Below are 21,178 nucleotides of genomic sequence, written 5' to 3' on the forward strand. Positions count from 1 at the left end.
TGTAGCTTCCTCCACTAACAGAATCCCACATTTGTACTACCAACTTGGATTCCCCTTGGTATCTTTGATTTGTGTTTCTCCCTCCAAACTTCCTCACTAACCTCTACCATCTCTTCCTCTACCTCTACCCATGCTACCTTTCTCATGCTTATTTTTAGTCATTTATTATACCTTTAGTGCCAACTGATAACACCATTGAACTATGGTAGGACTTAGCAAGCTAATATCTTATTAAATACTCCACCTCAATCCATTCAATTATCTTAAAACTTTGATACTCTCATCCTCTGCTACATTAGATCTCAAACACAACCATTGAAACTCTTCAATGTATGTGTTAACATCAAGATCCTTTTGTCTCAAATTATGTCTTTTCCTATGAAGTTCAATCTCATAGTCTTCGGGTATGTAGGTTTCTTTGATCTTGGGAACCATCCCTTCCCAATTAGCTATGAGATTCTTGCCCTCCTTTTGTCTTTTTGTTTGAATAAACTTCCATGATGTCAAAGTAACCCCTCTCAATCTTGATTTTTCCACCTTCACCTTTTGTGCCTCACTCACACCTTCACATTTAAAGTGGTTTTCAAGACCCCTTGTCCACTACATGACCATATCAGGTTCCATCTTTCCATTGAACAAGGGCATTTCCTCTAATCTTTTTCCTCCAAAGGTCTTTATTACTCTAAGGAAGGGTTCTACTTGCAATACAGGGTTTGATTCAGGCACTTCATCCTCAATTTTAACCACTTTATGTTTTTCTTTTTCCTCTTTCTCAGTGACCTTCATTGTCACTCTTTCTATTTTATTATCCACTTTACCAAGATTACTTTCCAACAAACTAATCATTTCTTTTAGGAGTCTATTCTCCTCTTCTTCATCTTGTACCATCTTGGCCAATTCCACATTGGTCACCATGCTCATTTCTCCCACTGGTTCTACAACCAACATGCAATCAACTTAGCCCAAATATTTTAGGCTCTAATACCAATTCGATAGGGAGGCTCTCTCTTTAAGCTCTCTAAGATAATTTAATCTAGGTCACTTTTAGGATCCTCTAGGGCTTCAATCTAAGTCTCACACTTTATTGATTAGGAGGCTTGACCTACTTTCTCCCTGCTCTCTCAAACCTCCTCTATCAATTCAAAACACAATCCCTTATTCTTCAAGTTCACTATAATAAATTTAAGCTTCACTTACTATCCCTTCCACATTTACCTTGTAAGAGTCTAGGGCTTCCAAATCAACCAATTCAAACATGAAACACTCCATTTATTTTTCTTCCACAACCTTTTCCTTACCAATCTTTTGGTTTTTCTCTTTAGGTCAACTAGCCCTTTTAGGACAACAATTAGGCCCCTATTTTAGATTTTTGGCCTCTAGCTTGAAAACATGCCAAATAACCCCATAAAAACTACCATTCAAGATACCCTTTTTTATTCTCTTTGATATTTTTGAGGTTTTTATTTTTAGACTATTTGTACAACACCAAACCCTAATATGGGTGATTTGGAAAGGAAATAGACTAGCAACCAATCTTGAAGTTGAAAAATTCCTCAAATGGATTCAAACAACTTACTAGTCTCTACCAAGGATTCATTAGGACCTATTACATCTACTAACATCATTGGATTGATAAATCCAATCAACTCTTGCAAGTATTTAACTTTCGTTACTCTTCTTTCCTAGTCGGGTTGTGGTAGAGCTCGCCTAAGACAAGAGCTTAAAAATAGAAAACATGGTTTTTTGGACTCCAACAAAAAGGAGCATTATGTACATAGGCCCCACTTTCAGACCTCCAATAACCTTGAAATTCTCGTGGTGGAGATTTAAGGTATTATTCTAGACCAAACCCTCAATTGACCAATGAACAATGATTAGGAGTTTGATTTTTATTTAGTCAATCAAAATTGTACAAGATCCAACACCGAAGCACACAATAAAAGAAAACAACCTACTCTAGCTATTTACAATGCAAAACTTGAGGATTCAATCCATTTGGCACAAATTGCACCAGTTGCAATGAGACTATGACCAAATTTCCAGAAAACAATGCTTGTAACTATATTTATCAAACTTCAAAATGTCATCCAACCTCTGTACAATGCCTTTTAAGCCTTATATATGTCATCCCATCATGTCCCAACTATTAGTTCAAACCCATTACTATTTTTTTTTAAATGCATAATGTTGCTCAAATGGTGTCATGAAAACATCGCAAAATGTAAAAGTTATCATGACAAATTCTTGCTATCAATGTAAATTTTTGTCTCCTTCAACACATTTGCACTCCAATGATGCAGAATGATGTCTCAACACCTATCAAACCTGTCTACATCTAAATCATGGCTTTCTAGACCATTTTGAGCCATTTTCTACACTAGGCCAAGTTTGGCTTACATTGCAACTTTTTGCCAACATATTGACAAGATTTGCCTGACCTTGGGAAACACAAAAAACCAACTTCTAAACCTTCAAACTTCACTTAGAGGACTCTTGACTAGCCCTTATTCACATCATGATCTTCATTGGATCTTACAAACCAAATTTTGAGGGTTGAAAACATGTAACCCCTAGGTGCTCTTGCACCACCTATGCCCAATAATATTTTTTTGATAAGATAGAAACAATAAAGAGTTTGTTTGGATCTTGACATATTATAGATCTCAATAGACACTTTTGTAGGTATGATATTTTCTAAGAGACTTGTAGAATCATGGTACATTCTCTATGTTTTTCTCTCTATGTGCAACACTATCAAATGACTATCAACTCAAAATCATGTATTTGAATTGTCATTTTTCAATATCCATTTAGATCAATAAATTATTGATATAGATAGAAGAAAACACAAACAACTTTACAAATTCGGTAGGTATTGAGAATAGGAACACACTTGAAGGACACTATCATGTTGGGGCAAATAGAATGTGAATACATATACATCTTTGATGCTAAAAAAATTTAATATAAATCCATAATTTGACATCATTTTAACATCAAGCCTTAGATTATATCACTCCTCATAATACATTTGTTGATTCAAGAGAAAATTCAATAGTCACTTTGAAATAGCTAAGAAATACTCTTTCTTTAACATGCATTAGTCTCAACTCATATTACTTCAAACCTAATTGTTTATTGGTTATATTATTTTTTCATTGAACATTTAAATTATTTGTTGTGTGTTTATGTGTACTATATAGTAGTATTGTTATATAAAAGGAACATCTCACACACACACACACACACACACACACACACACTTATGTTGTTATATAATAGAGCATATATCTAAACCAAAAGTCATCCTTTGATAAAGTTGCATCTTAAGAAAGAATTCAATTTATCAAAATGATCAAAATATTGAATTTCGTTACTCATACTTTTGTAAAGTTTAGACCTCGAGAATATACCATCACCACCATCACTTAAATTAAAATATTTTAAAATTTTAAAAAATTAGTTCAATAATGATCTTTTATTAACATATAATAATACGATAAGCGATTAACAACTTATTATCCATAAATATACACAAATTACAACACATAACCATAATTTTGGCCATATAGATATCTCAAGGGCCCAATAAAAGAGGCCATTATGGAGGTTGAATCTGGTTTACAATTAATGTCAAAGTTTTAGATCTTGAAGGTACATCACTAGTTGGCATTTTCCTTTAGTGTATGTCCTCATCGTAACACATTAGGCCCACCTCAGAAGTAGACAAAAGCAAAAACAAAGAAGAATGAGTGAGTTGTGAGCTAGCATGGTGGCATGAAGGTTACATATAAAAACAATGATCTTTATATTGCTAAGGATGATATAAGTAGTTTGTCTCCTTCCAATGACAACTTGCTTATGAATGATTTCCCAACCAACCATTAAACATACGGACCATAATTAAATTTAATCTTGAAAACAAAGGAATGTACACGGCTCTTAGAACAACTAATTATGGATTAATTTCTTTAAGAGAAAATGCAAGTCATTTAGTGGTTGTTGGACTCGGGAGTAATTTAAAAAGTTTTTGGGAAATAAGTACTCATGTGACTTGTTTATTATTATTTATTATTTTATAAAATAGTATAGTTGTCCAGCTTCCATGATTCGTGATAACCAAATAAAAAGCTTTCAAAAGATTTGTGGGGTACGCTTTTTGTTTTTGTTTTGAATAAGGTTTCATATTACTTTATGTCTTCCATCATTGGTTTGCAGTGAGGGCATCTTTGTAGATGTATAACAAATCAGGTTTGCGAATAAATGGTTTTCCAAGTCCGCTGTTTGAGCATAATATTGAAAAAAAAATGTATGGGATTAAATACTTTGAAAAAGATTTTAGCGACCCAGTTTCAAAAACAGGAAATCATTCATCTTATCGTTCTTGTGGATATAGGTATGTTTATGACGATTGTATACTTTTTTAGGGAAAAATAATATTTCTTAATTTTATTTTAAAGTTTTTATGTTTGTTTTGTGGAGTTGTCTTGATGTTGTAATTTTAATATTTGTTTTTGCATTTTGGGTGTTTTTATTGAGTTTATTTGAATCTTTTAAGTTGTGTCATATATTTGTCAATACAACTAATTTTATTCTGAGCATCGTACCTTCTTATTTGAGACCACGAGTGAAATATTTTCGTGTATACTTTTTGAAAAATCCAAAAATCCTAATTTGAAGGCCAACAATCTAGGAATATGAACATTAAACATTGACAAGCATACTACAAGATTCAATTTCTTTATCTAGATGATGTATTTCAAAACATCACCCTAAGAAACTTTAATAATCAAACACAATAACTTGATAAAAATAAATCATAGAAGACTCTAAGTTACATCTCACACATCAATATCAATTAGTATCAAATAAATCAATTCAATTGTTAGAACCTTGCTCATAATTTGTGTCTAGATCATAGCTAGCATAAACATTAACCTGAATAAACCATAGCATACATAGAACTCAACTTACATTCTATTCAATTGGCATTAGACATTCTCTCTCTCTCTCTCTCTCTCTCTCTCTCTCTCTCTCTCTCTCTCTCTCTCTCTCTCGATTTAATCTTCATATATTCTTAACAGGCTTCCATTTTTCCTTTCTTTTAAACCACGTTGTTTCCGAACACAAATACACACCAAGAATATTTCTACAAGATCATAAAATGAATTTCTACCTTTAAGGTTTTTTTATTGCAACATGTTAATCGTCAAGGTCAATATTACATCGAATTATAGAAAACCCCTAGTTGGTTTCATATTTCAATCTCCATGTCTATTAACAATAATGAAAATAATAAGAAAGAAAGAAAGAATAATTGTTCATAATAAACAAGTTAAAATAAAATATAGGAATTAAAAGAACAAATAAGAATAGAAAAAAATAAGAATGGAGAAATATTATTAAATAAAATAATATATAAAGATAAGGAAAATAGAAAGGAAAAAATTCACAAAGGAAAAAATGATAATTACCAAAAGGGGATATAAATATATAAACACATAAAAAAAATAGAGACACAAATTTAACTATATAAATATAAAAATGATAATTACTAAAAGGGGATATAAATATATAAACACAAAAAAAATAGAGACAAAAATTTAACTATATAAATATTTGTATGCATGCATATGCATATAGGTATGTATGTGTTTATATGTGTGTCATGGAGATATATTTAGATTGTTTCAAATCTAGAAATGATACATATTAACTAAATAACAAACAAATTTACAATTGGTTGAGCATTGACAAATAAATGATATGGATAAATAAAAATTAAATACGACACACATGTCATATTTATTAAATTAAGTCATTTCATCTCCATATGTAAATGTAGAAGCCAAAGATAAATATTACAAATTAATAATTCAAAATGACATTTAAGACAAATTCAAATATAAATATTTGTATACATGTTTAGATATGAAGAAAATGTTGACTCACCGAGGAGCCTAAGTTACAAGCCAGAATCAAACCTCTGCAAAAACAACGAGAAGCAACAATAAAAAGCTAATTCGCCGATCAATCAACAAATGCATTTCAATTTGTATGAGATATTATAATATGCACAAATCATGGAATATAAAGTTGGGCAATGAGGTATAGGAACAACAACCTCTAACTACCTTGCGAAAAGAAAAGTAAATGCAACGAACATTAAATTAAATAATGTACAATTGTATGCAGCTAAATAGTAAATATTTTTAACCTAAGCCAATTTAATTAAATATGCATATGGTATAGGTTTTCCTACACCAACACTCCCCCCTTAAGTGTAACATAGGGATAAATATGTAAGAGATGTAATTAGTCAATGAAAAATTTAATATGAGATGCAGTGTGGGTCTTGGAAACATCGGCAAGATAGGTGCCCATGTACAGCTACAATGCAATGAAAACAAATCTCTAAAAAATTAGAGAAAATTAGAAGAACTCATGCGAGAAAATTCCTCTTGAAAAAAGAAAACATAAAATGTTGAAAAACAAAGTGATAGGATGGAGGAATCCTTAAGGGCTCCTAATAACTACTTCATTTATCCCTAAAACTGATCAAATTTGAACACAACAAAGAGATGTCAAAGCTTTAGTAAAGATTTATGTAACATGTTGCTCCATAGGCAAATACTCCAAAGCGAGAACACTAACTTGAATGAATTGTGGAATAAAATGCATTTTGATCTCAAAATTCTTAGTGTAATGATGCTCCACCAACTTGTGAGAAATATGTATGTCACTTTGATCATCACACAAAACAGTATTGGGATTATTAGCAAGAAAGCTAAACTGTTAAACCATCAACTGTCAAATTCAAAGAGCCTCATGACCATCCAAGACTCTTCCTCAATGCTCATCCTTTGTTGAGGATAATGCAATAGTAGTTTATAACTTCTTGAAAGACCAAGACATTGGACTAGAACTATGGAAAGAAAAGTTAGAAATAGATCTTCAATCATCAACATTACTAACAATGGAGTGGTGTGAATGTACCACAATATATGTGTGACTTCCTTCCAATGACTCTCATGAGTATCTTAAGAGATAAGAGGAACAAGAAAAAGTATTAAAAAGATTAGGATTACTAGATGTGCCAAGTATAAAATCTTGCTAGCAAATCATGGATACAAACTAGCATCAACAAATGAAGTAGAATAATTAGTAGACAATACACCAATTGACTGAAATGGAGCAGGACAAGGATTAAAATAATCTATCTTAAAAATTTGAAGCAAATAAATATTACACTTCTATTGAAAGACAAAAATACTTGTAGTATATTGTTGAACCTCAAGACTAAGGAAGTAATGAAGCAAACCATGATCTGTCATATCCGAATGCTACATCAAATATCTCTAGGTATCCTTAATCATGAAATATGAACTCCATATGAGAATTAGATTATTCAAATAATTTATAAGAATGAGAAGATCCTTCCATGCATGGGTAAATGCATGAAGTTGAGTCCACTTATTGAAGAAATTTTGCACCTAGTCATTTTCTTGAAAAAATGGCCCTATGAAACAAGGTTGCACAAAACTAGAATGGGGTAGCATTCTTTTTTTGGGCTCCCAAGCCTAAATTTGAATGTAGAATATAGTATCAATGTGATATTGAATAAATCTAAAAGAAAGAAAAATACTATCCCTCAGAAAAATACTATCCCTCTTCTCATACCAATCCCTAGGTGCACGTATGAGACCATATAATGAATGCCAAAGGTTCTAACAAGTGGTCTCATGACTAATCCATATATCTCCTCTTGAATATCACCATGTAGAAAAAATCTCTTTACACACATATAATCCACTAACCAACCTTAAAATGTAGCAATACAAAGTAGTAAAAAATAAATTAAATTTATTTTGTCCACAAGATAAAGTATTTCATAGTCAATGCACTTAAGCTAAGAAGAATGTTGACCACAGGATGAGTGTTGTACTTATAAATAGAAGCATTAATTGAAAACATGGTATAGTGCAACCATTTGAACTAAACCAAATATTTTCCCTAAGGAAGATCAACAAGTTTCCAAATATGATTCTTAATCAAAGAATAATACCTCTTAAATATAACACTATTCCACTATCAGACACTTGAAGCATCTAGGAACTTTTGAGGATCATCAGAGACAACATGAACCAAAAGGCTAACACCTAAAGTACATGAAAAACTGCATTGTATATAGTTGTGGGACCACTTACAAGAACTCTAACATCCTTAAGAATTGCATGATCCCAAAAAGTATGACTAGGTGTAAGTGGAAGAGTAGGAGAAGATGGAGTGTTGCTAACAACAAGAACAATACCATTATCATTATGAACATTAATAAAATCCTCATGGCCTTCTTAAAAACATCCTCTAACGAAGAGTTGGGAGGAAGGGAGGGAGAGGCCTATGATGGAGGACCCTTCAGAGTAAAAGACTCGTAAAATTTAAAATCAAGATAAAAATGTAACTATCAAATATTAGGGTCAAACAAATAATAACCCTTAAACTCCTCACAATAGCCAACAAAAATGACCCAAATACTCTTCTCTAATTCCTTGTACCTACCATCTCAAATGGTTTCCCATGCATCACTACCAAATACTTTAAAGTATGAAAACTTGGGGTTGAGGTATGATTGAGCCTAGTTATATTACACATTTCCTTGTGAAGTAAATAGTTATAAATGTAGTTAACATGATTGTCAACCTCTATCCAAAATGTTGGAGCCATGGAGCTATAATAAAACATAAAATTGGAAATATTTATAAGATTCTATTATTCCTCTTGGAAATACCATTTTGTTGAAGATTACATGACATTGTGTGCTAATGGAGATAACATCGAGAATGATAGAATTCTTGGAATTCCTCATTGTTATACTCCCCCCATTATCTATGAAAATATTATGAAGGGAGTGTTCTAACTCATTCTCCACATATTTAAGGAAGGCCATAAATTTTTAAATAATTTCATCCTTGTACTTCAATAAGAATGTAGTGCCTGCCCCTAGGTCACATTTTTGCTATCATGGTCAGACTATGTTAGACTAGTTTTATGTTGATGGTTAGCAGCATTGTTTTGAGACTATCAGATATTGTGTTATGGATTCAGTTGATATGTGATGAGATTACTTAAGACTCTACATTTCATGTATGCATGATGATTATTACATTGCTTTCAGTTATTGATTAGTTAGATGGTTTGTTATCACATGTGTTTTCTTATGGATACTTACCCCATACTTGCATGTGTATGGTGTGCGTGTTTCCTCTTCTGTATGGCACTTCTGATGTGGTTAAGGAAGCGAGTCGTAGTCACTTGCTATTCGAGATCTACACGATGCACCACTTCCTGCCATTGCCTATTTAACTTAGTATATATTGTGCTTGTACATGCATGGTTTTTATGTAGGTTACAGGTACCAGGTATCGACTTTCTTGAATTGCCAGGATGAGCGTACCCTATCACATTATCACAATGGTAAGAGAGGGGAGATAAATTCTCAAGTTCAAATCCCAACCCTTTAAGCCATTTGTCCTAATTGAAAATTAGGACAAGTATCTGAGTTGAGTACCCTCCGAATACATCGGATGACGTAATTCGTGATATTAACCCTTGGTTTGCTTTTGTATTTATTTTGGCTATGATGAGTTTTCGTATTTTTACCTTGTGCAAAAAGAGGGGTAAAAATTTATTAAGACAGAAAGGAATACAACAAGGAGAGCTCAACAAGGAGCTCGATCCTGAGCAACAAGATCATCAAATTCTTGCACCATCTCAAAGGACAGTTGCCTCCTATCCCTAATATTTTCTATTAATTAAGCCTAATTAAAAGATTTAATTAATGGTTTAATTAAATGGAAAATTATTATGATATTTATTTTATTTAATTAATTAAGAAATTAATTAAATAAAATAATTAAATTTGAAGATAAAGTTATAATTTTAAAGTTTGAATGTGATAATATTTATTTAAGTTAATAAATATTTTAGCAACTAAAGTTTCAAAATTGAATGTAAAAGTGGAAAAGATATTAAAATTATTAAAAGATTCTAAATTGCATGATGTGTGCATGTGATTAAAATATAAATATATTAAGGTTAAACAAGTGGAGTTATTAAAGTTAGTGCATGAGATTTAATAAATAAATAAATAAAATTGGAAAGAATAAAGTAAATATTATATTAATTAATGTGCATTATTTTAATGTTTGCTCACATAGGAGTTTGCAAATTCTCGAGAGTTGTCATGTAGACAACACAGGAGTTTGCACTCTAAGAATGCACAAGTTGTCTACACTTAGGAGTTAGCATATTATTTGAGCACATGGTGTCTACAACCTTCTGACTCATCTAGAAGGTTGGAGAAGACTCATGCTTAGTTGTCATGCTTATCTTCTAGTTGTTTCTAGAGACATTCTAGATGCATCTTAAAGGCCTTTAAATAGAGGCTCTCCTAGTGTGTTTGAATCAAGCTTCAAAGCTTACATGCATTTGAGAAGCTCATATGCTTCTACATGCTCATATGTTTCTACATGCTTTTGTGCTTCTTCTAGCACTTCTAGTCACTTGGAGGTCTCGGTTGGCTTGGATCTTGGAGGAATTGTGAATGTTGGAGAAGGAAGGGATTTTCTATTGACTTCTGAGGGATGGAAAATTAGCATCAGTGTCCAGGTGCACTCGTGATTTTCGCATAATCTATTTTCACTATTTTTCTTCCTGTCTTCATCGTGTCTGTTATATGTGTATGATTATATTCCATGAATGAATCTTCAATTTTGAAATTGGAATCTAGATATTTTATTTGGTTGAGAAGAAAACAATAGAAAACCCTAGTTTCAATTTGTGAAGAAATTAGATCCAAATCGGGTTTGGGTTCGAATTATAATCGAATTGAGAAATAGATTTGAAAATGGTTTCAAAATTTATAGTCAAATCTATTAGATGAATTAATGGGTTAATTACCCTTTTGGAGAAATTCTTAATTTGTCTAAATAAAAAGCCCTTGTTGTATAAATTAGTTATATATGTTGTTTTTTATATATACATATTTCCATACATATATATTAAGAATGTCTAAAATAAAGTAATTTTTTAATTATAATTAAAAGGAGGAGAGATGTTAACATAGTGTTATATCTAGAATCTAATAATTAGCTTAATTAAAATTAAGGTTAATTAATAGATGAAGATTAAGGGTTGATATATCAAATTATTTAATTTAATAATTTTTTATTGGATCAATCAATCTTGGTTGTTGGATAATGATATCGAGTGATTTGAACTACGGCTATCCTTAGATCATTTGGAATATTAATGCCTCATAATAGAGTTGATTTTAATTGACGGTTATTCATTAAGTTGTTAATGCAGTAGTTAAGTTATTTGATAGAGTCTTCTCGCTTGAAATATTCATTGAGCTAATAATATAGTAATGAAATTATTAGATAATTTTAAATAATTGCAAATTATTTGATGATTAAGTTATGAGATAGAATCTTAATTGTAATGATTATCATTAATACGAATTTGTTAAGGAAAGATTAGTATTCATTAAAGAAAGACGAATGTGGTCATTATAGATTTATTAATAAGATTCCCAACATAGCTTGTTATTAAATATTAACAAGTTATTATTATTATCGAACTATGAATATGAATATTTGTGTATTGGATTGTAGTTGACTTTTTTTTACGTACAAACTATTGTTAGTTATTAGTCAACTGATTTTCATTGGGATGTTGGTATGGTTATGTAATTATTAATTTAATTATTTAATTAGAGTTAATTAAATTAAATTAATAATTAAGATATGTAATAAAGTTTTAATTGATATGCTAATATCGATTCTTTTAGTGAAGTTGTTAAGTATTTACATCAAAGTTGACAAGTCGTACTCCCATGACTTGAATAATGACCTTAGATATTTTAATGGTGAGACTTAGTAATATTTAATTGAGTTTTAATTAAATGATATAGTGTCATGGATTGTGTACCTATGTGCATTATTACTTAATTTAATGATTTAATAAAGCATGGTGTTTTAAGTAAGGCTAGTTAGTCTTGGTGTTATCTTCTTATTCAAAGATTTATAACTGGGTCTCTTATAATTTAATGAATAATGATTCTTGGGTTATGTTGAAAAGTTGAAGTAACATTAAAGAAGAGTTAATCAATTAGAATATGGATCTTAGTTAAATAAAGAGAACAATTTAATTAAAAGTCAATGATGATTAGTTTAATGAGTAGATATTTATCCTTATGTTTTTCTTAGAATGTAATTTTAAATAATGGAAGGATAATGCTATCGGGGAACAAATGGGTTGACTTGTAGGTCAAATGATAAATCCTATACACTTGAAGTATACTGGTAAATAGAAACTGAAAACTCCACACATTATTCAGCTATGTGATTTTAGTAAACCAAAATATGTGTCTGCATTGTTGTTTTCTCTATGCTTCTTGTTTTGGGTTTTTGGGTTGACTAGTGTTGACCTGTCTTAGGTTGTTACTAAAGGCTCGGGGGTTATGAGATGTGATGGCATGTTGATCTTATTTGGTCTTGATCTTTATAAACCCAACCATGGTTATGTGATCATATGCTCTATGAGATGTTTGTATTCTCTGATTGTTATTGCTCATCAGTCTTCTTGAGTGAAGCTGAGTCATATGTATTTGAAACACTTGACTTAACCATTTTTGGGTCATCGATCAGTTTATCCTTGGATTGCTTTCTAGTCTCCATGATGGGACTGAAATGTTGATTTATGATGTCATGTTGTGACATGTCTGACTCAACCATTTTGGAGTCTTTGATCAATATGATTTTGAGATATATTTTGGTTGTTGAGAACCAATGGATATTTTTGATTATCAGTGATACCTTCAATTGCCAATAGAGAACTGTTGTGGTCATGATTTTCTATGGATGCTTTTCAGATGCTCATGGAGATTTGATGCTTTTACTATGGATATTTGATGATTCTTATTGTGGATTATCTTTCGGTATTTTTCCAATTGCTTGTATAGGATTGGGGTGATTTTATGATTCAATGAGCTTAGGGTAGGTTATCTATTTTAGTGTCAGCAAGTGGCTTGCAATGGGGGCCGGGGCCCTAAGTGGCTGCTAGGGTAACTCATTGTAAGTTGTGTTAATAAGTAATAACATTTACACACTAAATGGGGATTAAATGAACCTAAAAAGATAATTGTTTTGTTCTCGCCCATGCCTCGAGTGCTAATATAGACTAGGATGGGAGTAGAGAGAATGCATGGTTGCGACCTTGCATTCCATAGTATGCCTCGTCAGTATGAGAGGATACTAGTGGCCGCATGAGGATCAGTAGGGACCCATGGAGTTTAGCTAACTGCCAAGGTAACTTCTACATGATATATGCGATGACACTTTCCCGCTTGCATAGTAGGTTCATACATGTCATTGTGTGCCTCTGGGATTAGATGTCGGTTTTGTGATTGGAACCTTTGAGTTAGTATACTTTTAGGATTCTTGGACTTAGAAAGTATCTTTGCTATGTGATTGTTGATAGCCTATTTGGGACTTGAGATTATCTCCTCAGCACGGTGGGAGTGGACCACTTAGGTTCCACACAGTCGGGTGGTAGTGTATTTCCACTCTTATCATTTGAGATCCGTCTGAGACACCATGGCTGGAGCATTCTTTATTGGTATCTATCATCATTCTATCTTCATGGATTATGATGGTGGACGTGTATCCTCACATTGGTGATTTGCATATGTTAGATGATGCTTTACTTTGCATGTTAGATTACTTTTTGCATATGATGTAGTATGATTTAGGAGTGACATTCCTACTATGTTAATACCGATGATCTCTTCGATTATTTGGAATGTTATGCACAGAGGGATGGTTAGGACCCATGATGGTCTAATGATGCTATTTACGGTTGGGAGGAACTGTGCACTTAGTTATTCATGTTTTATGATCATGGCTATCTTTTATGATGGATGTTTATATCTTCTATGATGATGTATCATGTTTGATGTGTGGTTTCATTTACTTTAATTGCATCATGGATTAATATTGGATGATGATGTACTTTATTTGTATGGATGTTTATTCTTTCAAGCCTTCATACCCTATGACATGTATAGTGGATGATTGAGCATTTAGAAATGTAATGTATAAACATTGGACTTATCATTATTATTTCATGTGGTTGTTGTATTAGATGGATTTAATAATGTTAGTTGATTTAGATGTAATTCAACGTTAAGGGATCTTTAAAGAATGTAACCTGTTATGTATGTTATGTTTACTTTTAGATGGACATTGCTATTGCTTCCGTTATTGTGTATAAGTTATAAGTGGTATTTACTTTCATGTTTTAAAAAAAAATTGTTAGGTAAACTTAGTGAAATTTTAGGTTAATTCTTTGGATCCCTTGGCAGGGCATTACATTTGGTATTAGAGCCTGAGTTTCAACATTGGGAGCTCTGGGTATATTGGAATGCCACTAGTTGTCAACTAGTTGAACAAAACGAAAACTTTGAATGATCATGTGTATCTCTTTCAAACTGAAAACTTGAAACTAGGTGAACCAAAATAGAACTTTAAATTGTTACTTGCATATTTTTCATACTTCAACACTTAGTTTTCAAAACTGAAAATTCTACTTAAACCTAAACGAGGGCAAAACTAAAAATTGAAAACTCATTCTAGTTGCAAAACATGTATCTTTTATCTATGTTGTAAGGAAGTATGCCTTTGATAATCTATGCAAGCATTAAGTCGCTCTTTTTTACAAGGTATTAAGGGATCTATTTTAGTAGCTGTTAAAAGAATGAATGTTGGATCGATATGATTTTCGATTTATCATTAAACCAGAATCATATTGCTCTAAGTGTGTGTTGTAGTGTTCTTAGTGGAATCATATCCTCTTACAGGGGGAAAGGGTTCAATGGGGCCCGCATAGTGAGTATCTTAGCTTTTCATTCTTGCAGGCTTCCAGGAGTAAGCCTAATTCTAGGGGGGGTGGATGTAGTGCTTGCCCCTAGGTCACATTTTTGCTATCATGGTTAGACTGTGTTAGACTAGTTTTATGTTGATGGTTAGCAGCATTGTTTTGAGACTATCATATATTGTGCTATGGATTCAGTTGATATGTGATGAGATTACTTAAGACTCTACATTTCATGTATGCATGATGATTATTACATTGCTTTCAGTTATTGATTAGTTAGATGGTTTGTTATCACATGTGTTTTCTTATGGATACTTACCCCATACTTGCATGTGTATGGTGTGCGTGTTTTCTCTTATGTATGGCATTTCTGATGTGGTTAAGGAAGGGAGTCAGAGTCACCTGCTAGTCAGGATCTACATGATGCACCACTTCCTGCCATTGCCTATTTAGCTTAGTATATATTGTGCTTGTACATGCATGGTTTTTATGCAAGTTACAGGTATTGGGTATCAACTTCCTTGAATTGCTAGGATGAGCGTACCCTATCATATTATCTCAATGGTAAGAGAGGGAAGATAAATTCTCAAGTCCAAATCCCAACCCTTTAAGCCATTTGTCCTAATTGGAAATTAGGACAAGTATCTGAGTTGAGTACCCTTTGAATACGTCGGATGACATAATTTGTGATATTAACCCTTGGTTTGATTTTGTATGTATTTTGGCTATGATGGGTTTTCGTATTTTTACCTTGTGAGTCTTTAGTATATTTTCTATTAATTAAGCCTAATCAAAAGATTTAATTAATGGTTTAATTCAATGGAAAATTATTATGATATTTATTTTATTTAATTAATTAGGAAATTAATTAAATAAAATAATTAAATTTGAAGATAAAAGTTATAAATTTAAAGTTTGAATGTGATAATATTTATTTAAGTTAATAAATATTTTAGCAACTAAAGTTTCAAAACACTTTACATGAAGTGTTAAAGGATTTGAAAACACTTTACATGAAGTGTTACCCTGTCAAAGGATTTAATCACCTATTTAAAGGATCTACAAGATAGCTGTTAAGCTAACCTATCATCATAGGATTTCCTTTCTAATATAATTGCTAGAGAGTATTAGGTATGATAAACCTGATAGTTTACAATCCTTGATTGCTGAATATAGGCACTTGATCTGCTCTTTTCTGATCTTGATCCTCTGAGATCTGATATTTGTTTGTGTCACCTATTTTGTTCTTGATTAACTGGATATTTAATTGCTGATTTATTTCTCTAAGTATTTCAAATCTTTACTTAGAGCTCTGCTTATGATTTTGTTATCTCCTTCATCCATCTATATTTAAAATGTGATTTCTTCTTCCTTATAAAGATATTTGAAGACTTAGGGTTAGGTATCAATCAATGATCCATATTGGATCTCTGCTTTCCTGCTTATTCCTTGCACATTTGCTATTGGTTGCATGCCTTCTCCATTTTTCTTAATGACTGCATGTAGATTGCATAAAAAATACAAAAGATTTGATCTTATCATTTTAATCCTTCAAAATTTGTCATATGTCGGCCATGAAAATGGTTTACATCTGAGTTTGTGAAGTTACAAACTCATATGTTGTTTCTATGTTACTCGACACTTGTTACACTCCCATGTTGCTCGGCATCCTTTATGATTCGACACCCTTTATAACTCGGCACACTTTATAAATCGGCACCTGAATGTTGCTTGGTACTTGGATCATGGTCGACACCTAAAGTCACTCGACACTTGATTCTTACTCGGCACCTAATCTTCACTCGGCACCTAAAGATCACTCGGCACTTGATTCTTACTCGGCACCTAATCTTCACTTGGCACCTGAAGGCTTTCCTGACTCAGCACACACTGTAGCTCGGCATGCATAGTGTACCTGGCTCCAATGTAGAAAGTGATTAAGTGTGTTGGCACTTAAATGTCAAAAATCATTTTGAGGCTAACAATCTCCCCCTTTGACATGAGTGACAAAAACACTTAACTGACCTTATGAGTAAATCTTCTAATCTGCTTGATGTATATACAATGGTTTTAATATCTTAACCAAAAATTTTTAATTTACAATATATGTACCTCAAAACGATTGTTACTCCCCTTGAGTTGATTGTGCCATTATCTTTGCTATCTTGGTAACCAAAATCTTGATTCTGTATGATCTCCATCATATCTTATCTCCCCCTGTATCTTATATCTCCCCCTTTATCTTATCTCCCCCTTTTTGACACTTATGTCAAAGGGTTTTAAGGGTTAAGACCATATTTCACCAAAAATGTGTTGTTTACCTCCATAATCATCCAGAGAGATGCATCCCAATTGTGCAAAGCAATCTCCAATGATTTATGTTGTATGGCAGTCTTAGCAGCAAGTTGAATAAGTCCTTCTGATGTAGAAAGATTAGGATCTTTCTTGAGAACAGTTTCAGCATGGACTTGTTCTTTATGAAGAATCTCCAAATATGGGGTAATGGAGGATTGAAGCTGTAATAATTTTGTCTTTATAGTGGCTTCTTCTGCTATTACTACAGTTATCTCTTTTTGAGTGTGAAGCATTTGAGCAAAATGCTTCTCACTTTGAGCTGGATCATTTGGCAGCTGTATGCTATAAGTATTCAAATTTCTTTCCAGGCTCACTATCTTTTGGCTAGTCTCTTGTGTGAAGTATGAGAAGTCACACAACTTTTTGTACAATGAGAATATATTCTCAAGTACCTTTTTCACTTTGTCTATGACCTTTGTCAATTCAATCTGTGAAAGTGCTATTTCACTAGATATTTTCTCATTAATTTTTCCTTGAAGTTTTCTTTCTGACCATTCCATGAATTTTGCATTTGTTTCATGGTCTGCATTTGTCACTTAGTCTACAATGTCTGTCAATTGTTCTATTATATTCTTGGATTCATCTAGTGACTGAATACTGAAGGCATTCATAAAGATGCCTTTCATCTCATGTATTGTTTGTTTTAGTTTATACTCGTTTCTGAGCATCTCTTGCCTTTTTCTTTTATTTAAGGCTTCCTACACTTCATTGATTTGATCAATGCTTATTATTTTTGAGTCATAACTTGGTATGATTATTTCCTCATCTAGTTCTGGGTCTCTATAGTGAAGTACCCTTGCAACTCTTGTAGAACTAGATCCTGGTGCAGAGATTTGCAGTGGCTGTTGTGAGGGAGTTCCCAAGGTAGGAAAATTTATCAATGTTTGTACTACCTCCTGCTCTTTAGGGGTTTCAACTATTTTCTCCTCCTGCTGTCTACCTTGATCAATTATTGTAATTTTAGGAAGTGCACCTTGAATTTTCGCTGTAGGATCAGATGTAGTAGTCTGTCCTGTTTGTTTTGTTCCTCCTTCTGCACTTGGCTTTTGTATTGTTGAGTCAACTATGCCTGATGAAACAACTATTGGCATTGGAAGTTGACCACTAGTAGTGGTAGAGATGATGGAAGGTGGTTCTTTTGGTTTCACCTTATCTCTTATTGTGTTTTCTACTAGTTTTTGTAATTCATCCACACTGACCAATATTGGATTTGTACATAATCTTGCTTGTTGTGTGGATTAGTCAAGGATTCTTTTGAGATCCTCTGGAGTTAATGGATTGATGTTCTGAACAAAAATGTCAGGAACATCCTGGATTGTTATTGTTTCTGTAGGTGTGATGGGTACATGAGGAGGGCTTAAGGATGACAATTGTGTGTCTTCCACACTCTGATCTTGTTGCTGCTCTTTGTTAGCTGTTGCCATTTCATCTTGCTTTTGTGTCTCCTCCTCTGTTTCTTTCTCTTCTTCTTCCTTCTTCTCTTCTTCTTCCTTCTTTTCTTCTTCTTCCTTCTTTTCTTCTTGTTTCTTTTCTTCTTCTTGTTTCTTTTCTTCTTCTTTCTTTTCTTCGCTACCTTGCTCTACCACTGTCTTCTCTTCTCTCTATTTTCTTCTTTATTCCTCAGCACCCTCCTCCTTGTCTTCACCTAGGCCTTGATTCAATCCCATTTGGCCTTCCTCCTGTTCATCCTCATCATCATCATTGTCATCATCATCTTCTTCTTCTGCTTCAGCCTCTATTCCTTCACCAAATTTCTTCTTGATTTTCTTCATCAATTTATCTTTCTTCTTTAGTGTGGAGGCAGTCTTTAATTCCATATTTATTTTTGACCTTACTTTATCATTAAGTGCCAAAGTGTGGAGGACTTTTATCTATCTCTTCTGCCAATAATGTAGTTAGAGTTGTAGATGCTTCATCTATGTTAATCTCATAACCAAATGGCCTTAGCCATCTCACCCTTGGTGCTACTACTTGAATATATGTGAAGTCAATATCAACTAACAAACATATATCATTAATATGTTTTTCCACTAAGGAAACTGGTATTCTTACCCTTTGCTTCATGGATTTCTTAAAATCCTAAAAATAGCTAGTCATTAGGGTATCAAAATTGTCTCCCATTTGTTCTATATACTCATTAATTTGAGATATGATAGTTTTATCACTTCTCCATGTAACTTTTCCAAAAGAGGGAAATTCATTATGAACATAAAAGAATATACAAACCAAGATTGCTCCAAATTTGCATTGTGCACCCTTTGTCTTTCTTATGGCGGCAAGGTTCTCATTAATTTTTTGTAATTGCAGTTCTGCAAGATCATAAGTATGATCCTTTTTCACCAGTTTGGAGCCTACATCTACTGTAATACATGGCACACTATTGAGTTTGCTGGATTGATAGAATTTATGTGCAATAACTCTGACAACAAACTCAACTAGAGGATCTTGAATGGTGTGAATTGTCATTCCTCTTTTGTTCCATTATGCACCTGTTTTCTTTTCAAGAGCCTCCTTTGATTCACTTCTCAAGGTCTTGAATCGATCTAGGGTAGGATATCCAGTTACCCTGTGAATGATTCATTTTGTGATCTTGACGAGAACATCTCCTAACCATAGATTACCGTCATGAATTCTTCTCAACACAAGTCTAATCCATTCTATTTTGAACATGGTGGGAAAACTCAAAACTCGGGTTAAACCCTTCCTTTCGACAATTTTGTATTCATCTTTTAAGATTTCATCGACACATAGCTTAGCAAAGGCTTCTCTTATTTCTATGTCCCCTATGGCTTCTATCTTACAATTATAAAATTTTCTTACATCCTGAACCATAACAACGTTTGGGGGTATGCAAGAAAGGGCTCCGACAGGGTCATTTTTGTATGCAACTTTAGGGATAGGGCAAAAATTAGGCTGCCTAACCTCATTAGATACTAATTGAACTTCAAACGACTCTTTATCCTTGGTTGTCTTGGAACTCAAAGCCATTTATGCAAACTAGGGTTTCCTTTATACAGAAATATGAAACTTCGTAGCTTGACACAAATGAAAATACCTCAAGATCGATGAATATGCATTATAAGAGGTTGCAATCTGCTTGGAATGTTGAATTCATTGGTATGAAGTTGCTCTGCTCCTTTTCCTTTCTCTGCTTCTTGATCGCGATGAAGAAAAATGATTGAAATCACGATAATATACCCTATTTTTCATCGCATTAAATGTTCAACTGCAAACTCAGCCTCTGAAGGATTTTTAACATTACTCGGCTTGCACTACATCTTGACTTCACTCAGCTTCCATAGGAGTTTCTCAACTGGGCATCAACTATCAACTTGGTTGCTGTTAGGAACTCGACATGTATTGGAGTTTTACTTGGCATCTAAAGATAGCTCAGCATCACCTTTTAAAATTTTGTCTTGGCATCTTGTTTAATGCTTATTTATATTTTGCATTGCCTTTTCATGGTTTAGGGTTGATGTTTGATACTTCCTTATACGTATCAACCCTGTAGACTTCTATTGAGTTTTAGTTGAATGAGAAATGATCACTTGACCTTGTGGGTAAAGTGACCCTTTCATTTGATGTACTTGACTCATTCTTTTTCTGCCATGTCTTCTTCATGTTTGTTCTTATATGGTTCAATTTTTGGTGCTTTTGACCTTGTAGGACAGTTTCTGCTGATGTAACCAGTTTTCAGGCAACTAAAACATGTGGTTTGGCTCAGCCACTTGCTATAATTTTCTCTAAAATGTGTTCTTATGCAATTTTGGGGTATATGACCATATTCCTGACAATAATGATAACTATACCTAGTGTTGTAGTCCCAATGGTACTGACTTTCATTTCCTTTTATTTTTGTTGCTTGATTTGATGTCCACATTGGCTT

This window comes from Cupressus sempervirens, chromosome 7, assembly GCF_028749045.1.
Source record: "Cupressus sempervirens isolate cs-2001-9-10 chromosome 7, ASM2874904v1, whole genome shotgun sequence".
In the NCBI taxonomy this organism is placed as follows: Eukaryota; Viridiplantae; Streptophyta; class Pinopsida; order Cupressales; family Cupressaceae; genus Cupressus; species Cupressus sempervirens.